The 9601-nt window shown below is 43.2% G+C and overlaps 1 long non-coding RNA gene across 1 annotated transcript; it reads right to left on the bottom strand.

The window, feature by feature from the left end:
- Positions 1 to 5766: 5766 nt before the first annotated feature.
- LOC135497243 (uncharacterized) lies at positions 5767 to 8800 on the bottom strand. The gene is made up of 3 exons (XR_010448785.1): positions 6928 to 8800; positions 6297 to 6541; positions 5767 to 5994 (listed from the first exon to the last, which is right to left on the bottom strand). It is a non-coding gene; the product is annotated as an uncharacterized LOC135497243 (long non-coding RNA).
- Positions 8801 to 9601: the final 801 nt, after the last annotated feature.

The following is a 9601-nucleotide window of genomic DNA, read 5'->3' as shown; positions in this document are numbered from 1 at the left end:
ACCATTCCCCTGGAGCAAGTGGGGATTCCGCACCGGGCAAGAAGATTGTTCACTGCGGATCACTATGTTGTTCCAGGGTTCAGTGAAGTCATCATTGATGCTTTTGTTGAGACGGGCTCAAGTGAGAATGACAATTGTAGTCTTTTGGTGGAGGCATGTCCACTCTTCTCTGAGAGGACTGGACTTGTTGCTGCCAAATGCCTTGTTAATGATGTAAATAATAACGTTACTGTTAAAGTGAGAATCATTAACCCTCTTGGCTCTGACCAATCCATTAAACAAGACATGACCGTAGGTGTTGTGGAAGAGGTAAATGAGACTGTACGTACAATTGTAAAAGAAGAAAACCCTGAACTAAGAGATAGTTTTGATTATGCTCAGAGACTGGTGGTGCAGGAAAAGCCTTTGCCACAAATAGCGGTAAAAACTTGTAATGTAAGAGGCACGAATACTAGTTCGCACGAGGAGCTTAAGAAAGTACCTCCTCATTTAGTAGCCTTATATTTGAAGATGCGGTGAACGGGCGCACCCGTAAAGAAAGGGCAAAAGTAGCCAAGTTGTTGCATGATTAGCAAGATATATTTTCTAAAGATGATGATGACCTAGGCTTAACTAATCTCGTAGAACATACCATAGATACTGGTAATGCTAGGCCCAAGAAACAACCTCCTCGTAAGACACCGTTGGCCTATGAAACAGATGAGAAGAAAAGTGGTGAAAAAATGTTGCGTCAAAGGGTAGCTAGGCCTTTGACCTCTCCATGGGCTAGTCCACTTGTTTTAGTGAAGAAGAAGGATGGTTCCCTGAGAACTTGTATTGATTTAAGGCAACGTTAACTCTGTCACTGTTAAGGATTCATTTCCATTACCACTGGCACAGAGCTGTTTTGATTCGCTCTCGGGAGCAAAAGTCTTTGCAACTATTGATGTCATTTCTGCGTACCAACAGGTACCTGTTAGGTCTAGTGATATACCGAAAACTGCATTCTGTACCAAATATGGCTTATTTGAGTGCACAACAATGCCTTTTGGTCTTTTCAATGCACCGGCTACCTTCCAGAGACTGATGGAGTGCATTTTAGGTGGCCTTCAGTGGACCACGTGTGTAATATATCTCGATGATATTATAGTACATGCTCCTGACTTTGATACTCTCTTGGAGCGTTTAGAGGAAGTGTTTCAGCGGATCAGACTGTCAGGCCTAAAGCTAAAACCTAGAAAGTGTTTTCTGTTCAAAACAGAGGTAGTATTTTTGGGTCATATAATCAGTGATAAGGGAATGTTACCGAATCCGGACAATGTGGCAAAGTTGGTAAACTGGCCAACCCCAACAAATGCAAAACAGGTGAAGGGACTAGTAGCTCTTGGGAGCTACTACCGTAGATTTATTAAAGGGTACTCGGAGATTGTGCAACCTCTAGTTGCCTTAACTAGGGACGGTATTTCTTTCCGCTGGACGGAAGAATGCACCGAAGCTTTTGAGAAATTGAAGGCCGTTCTGACCAGTCCTCATGTCATGGCGTACCCACGGCACGAGGGTCTGTTCATTCTAGACACTGATGCAAGTGATTCCACCATAGGGGCTGTTCTCTCTCAGGAGCAAGACGGCAATGAGAAGGTCATAGCATACGGTAGTAAATCATTGAACAAGGCAGAAAGGAATTACTGCGTTACACATAGGGAATTGCTAGCTATAAAAAACTTTGTTGAACACTACCGAATATATCTGTTGGGGTGACGCTTCTTGGTGAGAAGTGATCATCAAGCGCTTTCCTGGCTTTTCAGCATGAAGGAGCCAAAAGGAATGATTGCCAGATGGATTGAAATCTTGTCTCAGTATGACTTTGCGATTGAGTATCGAAAGGGAAGCAAACATCAGAATGCTGATAGTTTGAGTAGGTGTCCCAATCCTAGAGACTGCCAATGCCCAGATGTAGATAACACACTAAGCTGTGGACCATGTAAGAAATGTGAGAAAAGATCAATCGACATGCAGAGTTCTTGGTACAAACCTCCAGAGACCTCCAGGCGTGCCACCACTAGACAGGACAGTTTGTACGCCCTGCCTACCTGGACAGTGTCTTATGACTACACCAAGCTACGTAACTTGCAGAAGAGAGATCCAGACATAGGACCAATTTTGACTTGGGTCGAGAAAGGCAACCGCCCTTTTGGAAGCATGGTTTGTTCCTGCAGTCATGCCACCAGGCATTACTGGAATTATTGTTGTTCAAAACGGTGTGCTGTTCCGGAAGTTTACCAAACGAGACGATTCAGGAGAATACCTTCAACTTATTGTCCCGAGAACACTTAAGTCGGAGGTTCTTCACCATTGCCATGATGGGCTCCTCTCAGGCCATCTAGGTAGAAGGAAAACCTGTGAGAAGTTACTGAGAAATTTCTACTGGTTTGGAATCCGTGAGGACGTTAACCTATGGGTTATTAAGTGTGATACATGTTCCAGGGTAAAACCTTCAGGCAAAAAACCCAGGGCTCCTCTAGGGTCTATGCCAGTAGGTGGTCCCCTCGATCGTCTATCAACAGACATACTAGGCCCACTACCAGAGACAGAACGGGGTAACTGCTTCGTTCTAGTGGTTAATGACCATTTTACAAAATGGGTAGAGATTTTCGCAGTTCCTGATCAGACAGCAAAGACATGTGCAGATAGAATTTTGAACGAAGTGATTGCCAGGTTCGGTTGTCCTCTAGATATACATAGCGATCAAGGTAGAAACTATGAAAGCAATCTTTTTGCAGAGTTATGCAAATTGTTGGAAATTCGGAAAACCAGGACCTCGCCGGGTCATCCAATCTATAATGGGCAAACCGAGAGGTTTAACTCCACTCTGATTAGAATGATAAAAGCATACCTAAAAGGCCAACAGAGAAATTGGGACTTAAATCTGGGATGTCTGGCTGCAGCTTACCGGGCCACCCCTCATGAGTCAACTGGCATGAGTCCCAACCTGCTAATGTTAGGCAGAGAGGTTCGCTTGCCTGCTGAGCTCATGTTTGGTACTGGTAAGGTGCACCCAGAGGAAGAGATCAATAGTTATGGAGAATATGTTTCCCTTATTCAGGAGCGTTTCCTGAAGGCCCATGATCTTGCAAGGGAACATTTACAAAAGATGGCAAAAAGACAAGAGGAAGTTTATGATGCAAAGTCCACTCTTGTCAAATACAAAAAAGGGGATATGGTTTGGGTGTTGTCGGATCTGACACAATTACATATCACCCCAAAACTGAGATGCCCATACGAGGGTCCCTACCTAGTGGTAGAGAAATTAAATGATTTAGATTATAGTATACAATTAAATGCTGAGGGCAAGAGAAAAGTGCTTCACCATAATCGGTTGAAACCCTATCAAGGCAGGCAGATCCTGTCATGGGCCAAGGTGGCTCTTAAGCATTAACTTAATGAAGTGGCATTCATAATTCTTTGTTGATGCATATGTACCGAGGAGGGGCAGAACGTCATTTACGACGGATTCATGCTGTAGACATAGAAAACGTTTCTAAGATGGGAGGGACACATCTAGTTATGACAAACGCCGACTTTGAGTCCAGAATACTCAAAGTGGACCGGGCACAGGTTTCGTCCCCTGTCCGCTCCACTTTGACCAAAGAAGAGTTCAATGAAATAGGGATTCTCGACCAGAGGGATCCACTAGGGTTAGATATTGGCACGTCGGAGGATCTCCCCGACGACGTTGAGGTATCTGTTGGGGACCCCGAAACACAAGAACCCGAAAAGAAGAGACTTAAGATAGAAATCGAGAATACCAGTACTTTAGAAGATGACGTGACGTTGGGTTATGATGCTCCCGCTGACTCAATAGCAACTGCTGGTCCAATGATAGAAAAACTTCTTCTCCCTCCTCCGCCTACTGAAAAGAACTATGCCGACAGCACTCCTAGAATATCCAAGAACGAACGAACCATACTAATAGAGCTGGGACCTTATTCACAAAGGTTGCGTAAATTGAGTGATTTGCGCATACTTAAGTCATGCGTAACCTAACTTTCCGCAAGAGTTACGTATCAGTTACGCTTTATTCACGAAACCCGCTGTGTGTAATGCGTAACTAAGTCACACGTAAATGTTCAATACTTTATTGGCCTTTATGCGGATATTCGCCCATTGCGAGCCGTGAGATGATGTAACTCGTCAACTCAACTTCATTTCTGGCACATATGTTTCATTTCCGAATTGGCAGCCACAATGTCTGCAGGGAAGAGAGCCCGCGGAGCAAACTTCACCAGCAAGGAAGTTGGGAAGTTGGTAGATTTGGTAGAGTTGAATTATATGGTTATTTCAAGCAAACTAAATGACACTGTGTCGTGTGAAAAAAGAAAGAAAGTGTGGAATGAAATCACTCGTGGAGTAAATGCCATTTCTGATGTAGTTAGGAAAACCGATACTTTTCGTAAAAAATGGGACGATCTAAAACTAAAAGCCAAACGGAAGGCAAACAGGCTCCGAGGGAACAGGAACGAGACGGGAAACTTGCCGCTGTCAGGAGATGAAGACCAAGGATCTGAAGCATTAACTGAAATGGAGGAACGGATCATTGGCCTGTCAGGCGATGACCTTGTTTAAGGAATTGAAAGTGGAATCAACACTGACAAACGTTTGTCTGATCCCCGACCTTCAAAGATTTTCACAGCATTTAATTGTTTGCATTTTCTATTCTACATTTAGCTTATCGTTATCGGTAGGCCTACCTTTTGAAGTCATCTACATATATCAGTGAAATTCTACAGGGCCTAAATGGCTTTAGGTTGTGGCATTCCCTTGCTGTTAGATAATATCAATGGATCCTCTTTGACAAGATACAAAGTAGCAGGTTTAGCGGGCGCGCAAATGCCGCCAGCTGATGAAAAACGTGTTTCATTGAACGAAAAATAAATTCGCAAAAGTGGTACCTACCCACTCCCACCCCGGACTTTTTGCTACCCACTCCCATTGAGTAGCCAAATTAAAAGAATAGGCCTACTGAATTTTGCATGGGAAAAATATCGATCATACATCTGAAAGTGTCCGGTTTTTCAGGTTGCCTATGGAATTTGGCCGCATTCGCCAAGGTTTTTCGAGAGTGATGTTCCTGAAAGTGCATCCCCAGATCCGACCCCACCATCTTCTCCGACTTTCCTCCGAGACGAAGAGGTTTGCTTTGGGAACCGGAAAGGATCGCCACCACTTTCGTCGAAAGGCAGAAGAAAGACATCAACTGCGACTTACAGCCCAAGATCGCCGATCCCGCCAACATCACCGACTATAACCTTTAACTTCAAGACCAATCAGGCTCGAACTCCTGCAACTGCCAAAAAGTCACTTTTCCAAGGCAGAGGAACCGAGATGTCAGCAAGGTCGCGTCCGTCACCGCCAAAACCACCCAAGTCATCAACTTGCTGCCAACTGACCGGAAACATGGTGATCAGCAGAAAGACACGTTCTCCTTCGACTACACTACTCCGAGATTCTTCGTCAGGTAGGCATTATTCTTGAGATATGACCAAATCTCATTGCTAAAAAACTCATCAACTCTCATAGATTAATTACATGTAATATATTTATCATTGTCACCCTAAATCCGATAAGACCGTCGTGGAAAAAAAACACTCCGTTTCATCGGTGATTGAGAATTCAGTTGAAAATTTTTCGCTGCCTCTTATAATTTTGATTTCTTATTGAACGTAGAAACTTTTTTGTCAAGTGTGGCATTTGGCATAGGCGGCTCTCATTGGATCTCAGGTAATGGAGTAGAACAAAATGAACAACCATGTCACTAAGAAGACCTTGATTATTGCCATTAGAAGAAAGCAACATACAACAATTTGTCTATTAAAGAGATATATATTTTCCAGCCCCTCGAAGACTCGCAAAAGTGCACCGGCTGCAACTAAATCCACGCCGACTCCTAACCGTCAGCAGACCCCGTTAAAGAAATCTTCATGCGGAAATGATTTGCTGGATGTGGAAAAAGAACGCCTGGAAATAGAACGAGAACGTCTTCAGCTAGAAATTAGAAGGACAGCAGCAACTGAAAGGATTGCACGACTGCTAGAACGGTTTACACTGCAAGATGACTCCAAATCGAAGAAAGGTTCAGCATTATCGAGCGTGGAAAAACAGAGTCTCTTTGAAACTTTCGGTTTAAAGTAATATAACACAAGTGTATTGCTGACCATGTTTTCATAGCAATTGAAATACGAGTATACATGTAATTGATTATTTGATAAAAATTACTGGTAGGCCTGTTGTAAAAAATGGTAAATGCTTGTCAAGCTAACCTCATATTTTTCTTCTCTCTTTGATTTAGTTTAGAACTGTTCACAGATAAGTGCGGCCCTCCTTCTTTGACCGTCTCGGTCTTCATCGCCAAATGGTTCATCATCGTCTAGGTTTTGCGCATCTTCATCATTCACCGGTTCGTCAGGAGGAACAGGGACGCCATGCTCCTCACATATGTTGTGTAACACGGGTGTCGCAACAATAACTTTGCAGCACTTGTCGGGTTTTAGAGTAAGTGCCCCACCTGAAACATAGGATATTTGTCTGTTAGAAAAACGTAATAAATACCGGATAGTCGGATGAATTGTAAACTTTGTACTATTGAAACTATTGTGAGGACAAGTCAGTCTTGATTTAGAGGGTGGAAAATAAACGAAGTGAAGGAAGTAAGTGCCTCTCCGCGTCCAGTTTATGCTGCTGACAGTACCGTTAGGGTAGATCGCAATGAAATTTTGAATTAGATAAATGTTCATGGTGTCCATGGGCATCTGAAGTGTTTTGAGCCCAAATCATTTTCCTTGACAGTTTTCAGAGATCAGGCGTAGCCTGAGCTGAAGTGGTGGTTGAAGTTTAACGTTGTGGACATTGTGGGTAAGGATTAATGTAGATGGGTGAACTTATCATCCTTACTCAAGCAAAGCCATCTTGTCTTCCACCTGCCAAACGTTGCTTCAATCCTCTGTCGTGCTCTTTGATGGTGCCGGTTGTAATTAAGTTCGGAGTTGGTCTCTGGTCTACGAATAGGAGTTAACAGCCAAGGGCGCAATGGATAAGCTTTGTCACCATGTAAGAAACCGTCGTTTACAGCTCCTCGTTGTAGCTTCCGATTTAATTCACAGTTCGACAAGATGAATGCATCGTGCGTACTGCCAGGCCAAGACGAAACGATGCTAGTGAACTTCAAGTCGTTGGTACAGATCCCTTGAATGTTGATTGCGTGAAAGCCCTTACGACAAACATATGACGGCTCGTTGATAGATGGACTTTTGATTTAAACTAAGCTGCCGTCTACCACGCCTACAACATTTGGTATCCTGTGCCGGTCTGTGTAGAATCCCTCCTTTATCCTATCTAGCGAGGCCTCATCGAATGGAAACTTTATGAAAATACTTGCTTTGTGAGCTAGCGCGTCAGTAACACGCGTTACAATTCTAGACAAAGTTGGCTGGCTCAGATGCACGGTATCACCGTCAACTGAAAGCTGCCCGTTGCATAATACCGAATAGCACTAAGAACTTGCAATGAGGCGGGGACAGCGTGTGAACGGTTCGTGGGGTGTGCGACATCGTCATACAATAGGTCAACACCTTGCATCAGCACGGGTCATGGCATCCTATATCGCTTAAGCAAGTCCACATCGTCATATTTGTCAAATGGATGGATTCGGTCACGAAAGATCCGTTCTCGACGTAGTGCCGGACGATTCTCTTCTTCGAGTGCGAAAAACGCGGCCACCATAGCATCACATGTCTTGTACAGCAAGCTCAGCTATCAGATGACTATTGAAGACATCCGCACGACTTACGCATGCTGTCGAGCTCACGTAGTTAAGTAAGACTTTACACATGTTGCGTAAAGTTACGCAGGCTTTGCGAATAGTGCGATAAATATTATGGTCGACCGTAGAGAGACATAAGTGACACTTAACCGCTAAGAGCCTTTTGTGAATAAGGTCCCCGACCAATAACATAAATAAGAACACTGAGCAATGTAAGGATCAGACGAGAGCAATAGATCGACTATCGAGGGCCTTAGAGAAGAGAACCAGGGAATGTAGAAAGTGGCGGAAGGCGAAACTGGAATTGAGAGATGACATGGAGATCGGAAGTGCTGAAATAGCGTCCTTACTCAAACCAGTTAATGAACACTAAATGTTTACTTTGAGAGTTGTACCTGTATTATTGGATGGCTGCATCAAGAGCTACTTTCAAACTTTTGAAATTTGTATATATAATATTGGATGGCTACATCAAGAGCTATTTGGAAATTTTCTTAAATTTGTACAACTCTATCGGAATATACTAATACTAATAATATTATAACATATAACATTGCAACTTATGGATGGCTATATCAAAAGCTTACTGTGATTATTTAGAGTGCTTGGAGTTTTCCATCTATTTATTCCTTAAAGCTGACCAGTTAGAATTTTTTAAGCTGGACTTAAATGTTAAAGCTGAACTGTTGAAAGTTTTCGCTTGTTTGGTTAATGTTATGATTATATGGATATTGTTGACGAGGTCGTCAAATTTTATCAAGGGGGGAGTAATGTAATGAAACCAGTATTGACACGTGTAGATTGTACACTGTTTTCCATGTGTATTGGGGCATGGTATCTTGCCGGGATTTCCATGCTCTCACTTCGGCCGCTGTTTCCTATAGTTTTATATGTTGACAACCAACCTGGTAAATGTTATTATGTAGCATTTCATTAGCTCACCTCTTAGCAGAGGTGAGCTTATCCCATACCGTGGCGTCCGTCGTCCGTCGTCGTCGTCGTTGTCCGTCGTCCGTTAGCAGGGCACGTTTCGTAACTGTTAGAGCTATTGAGTTATAACTTGGTACACATGTACCCTTATGTAATGACACCTTGGAGACCAAGTTTCGGTCCGATTCGTTCCATGGTTTGGCCACCAGGGGGCCAAACGTTAAAAGTAAAAATATGCAATATCTCCCTTAATAGTAGTCGGGAAATTTTGAAAAAAATATGGTAGGTACTTCTAGCAAAGGTGCATCATATATCCTCCGAGTTTTTGATTTGACCTCCTTTTCAAGGTCACAGATGTCAAATGGTGTAAATTGGCCATTAGGATGTAACGATGGCACGTTTCTAAACTGCAATGACTATTGATACCAAATTTGGTACACATTTACCCCTTAGTCAGGTGATCTCAGGGACCGAAGTTTGGTCCAATATGATTCACCGCTTGACCACCAGGGGGCAAAATTCAAAAACCTTAAAAATGTGATTATTCCTTAACTTCTTGCCCGATTGCCACCAATTTGATATCATGGGTACATCTAACCACCATACAGTATATGTCACACAGGTTTTTAATTTGACCTTCTTGTCAAGGTCACAGATGTCAAATGGCATAAATTCGCCGTCAGGCCGTAAGACTGGCACGTTTCTTAACTGCAATGACTATTGATCACAAATTAAGTACACATGTACCCCTTGGTCAGGTGATCTCAGGTACCGAAGTTTGGTGCGATCTGATTTGCCGTTTGGCCTCCAGGGAGGGGGCCAAATCCTAAATTCTTCAAAATGCCATTATTCCTAGTAATGACTTGCCCGATTGGC

Source organism: Lineus longissimus, chromosome 12 (genome assembly GCF_910592395.1).
Source record: "Lineus longissimus chromosome 12, tnLinLong1.2, whole genome shotgun sequence".
Taxonomy (NCBI): Eukaryota; Metazoa; Nemertea; class Pilidiophora; order Heteronemertea; family Lineidae; genus Lineus; species Lineus longissimus.
This window is presented reverse-complemented; position numbering and strand designations above follow the sequence as displayed.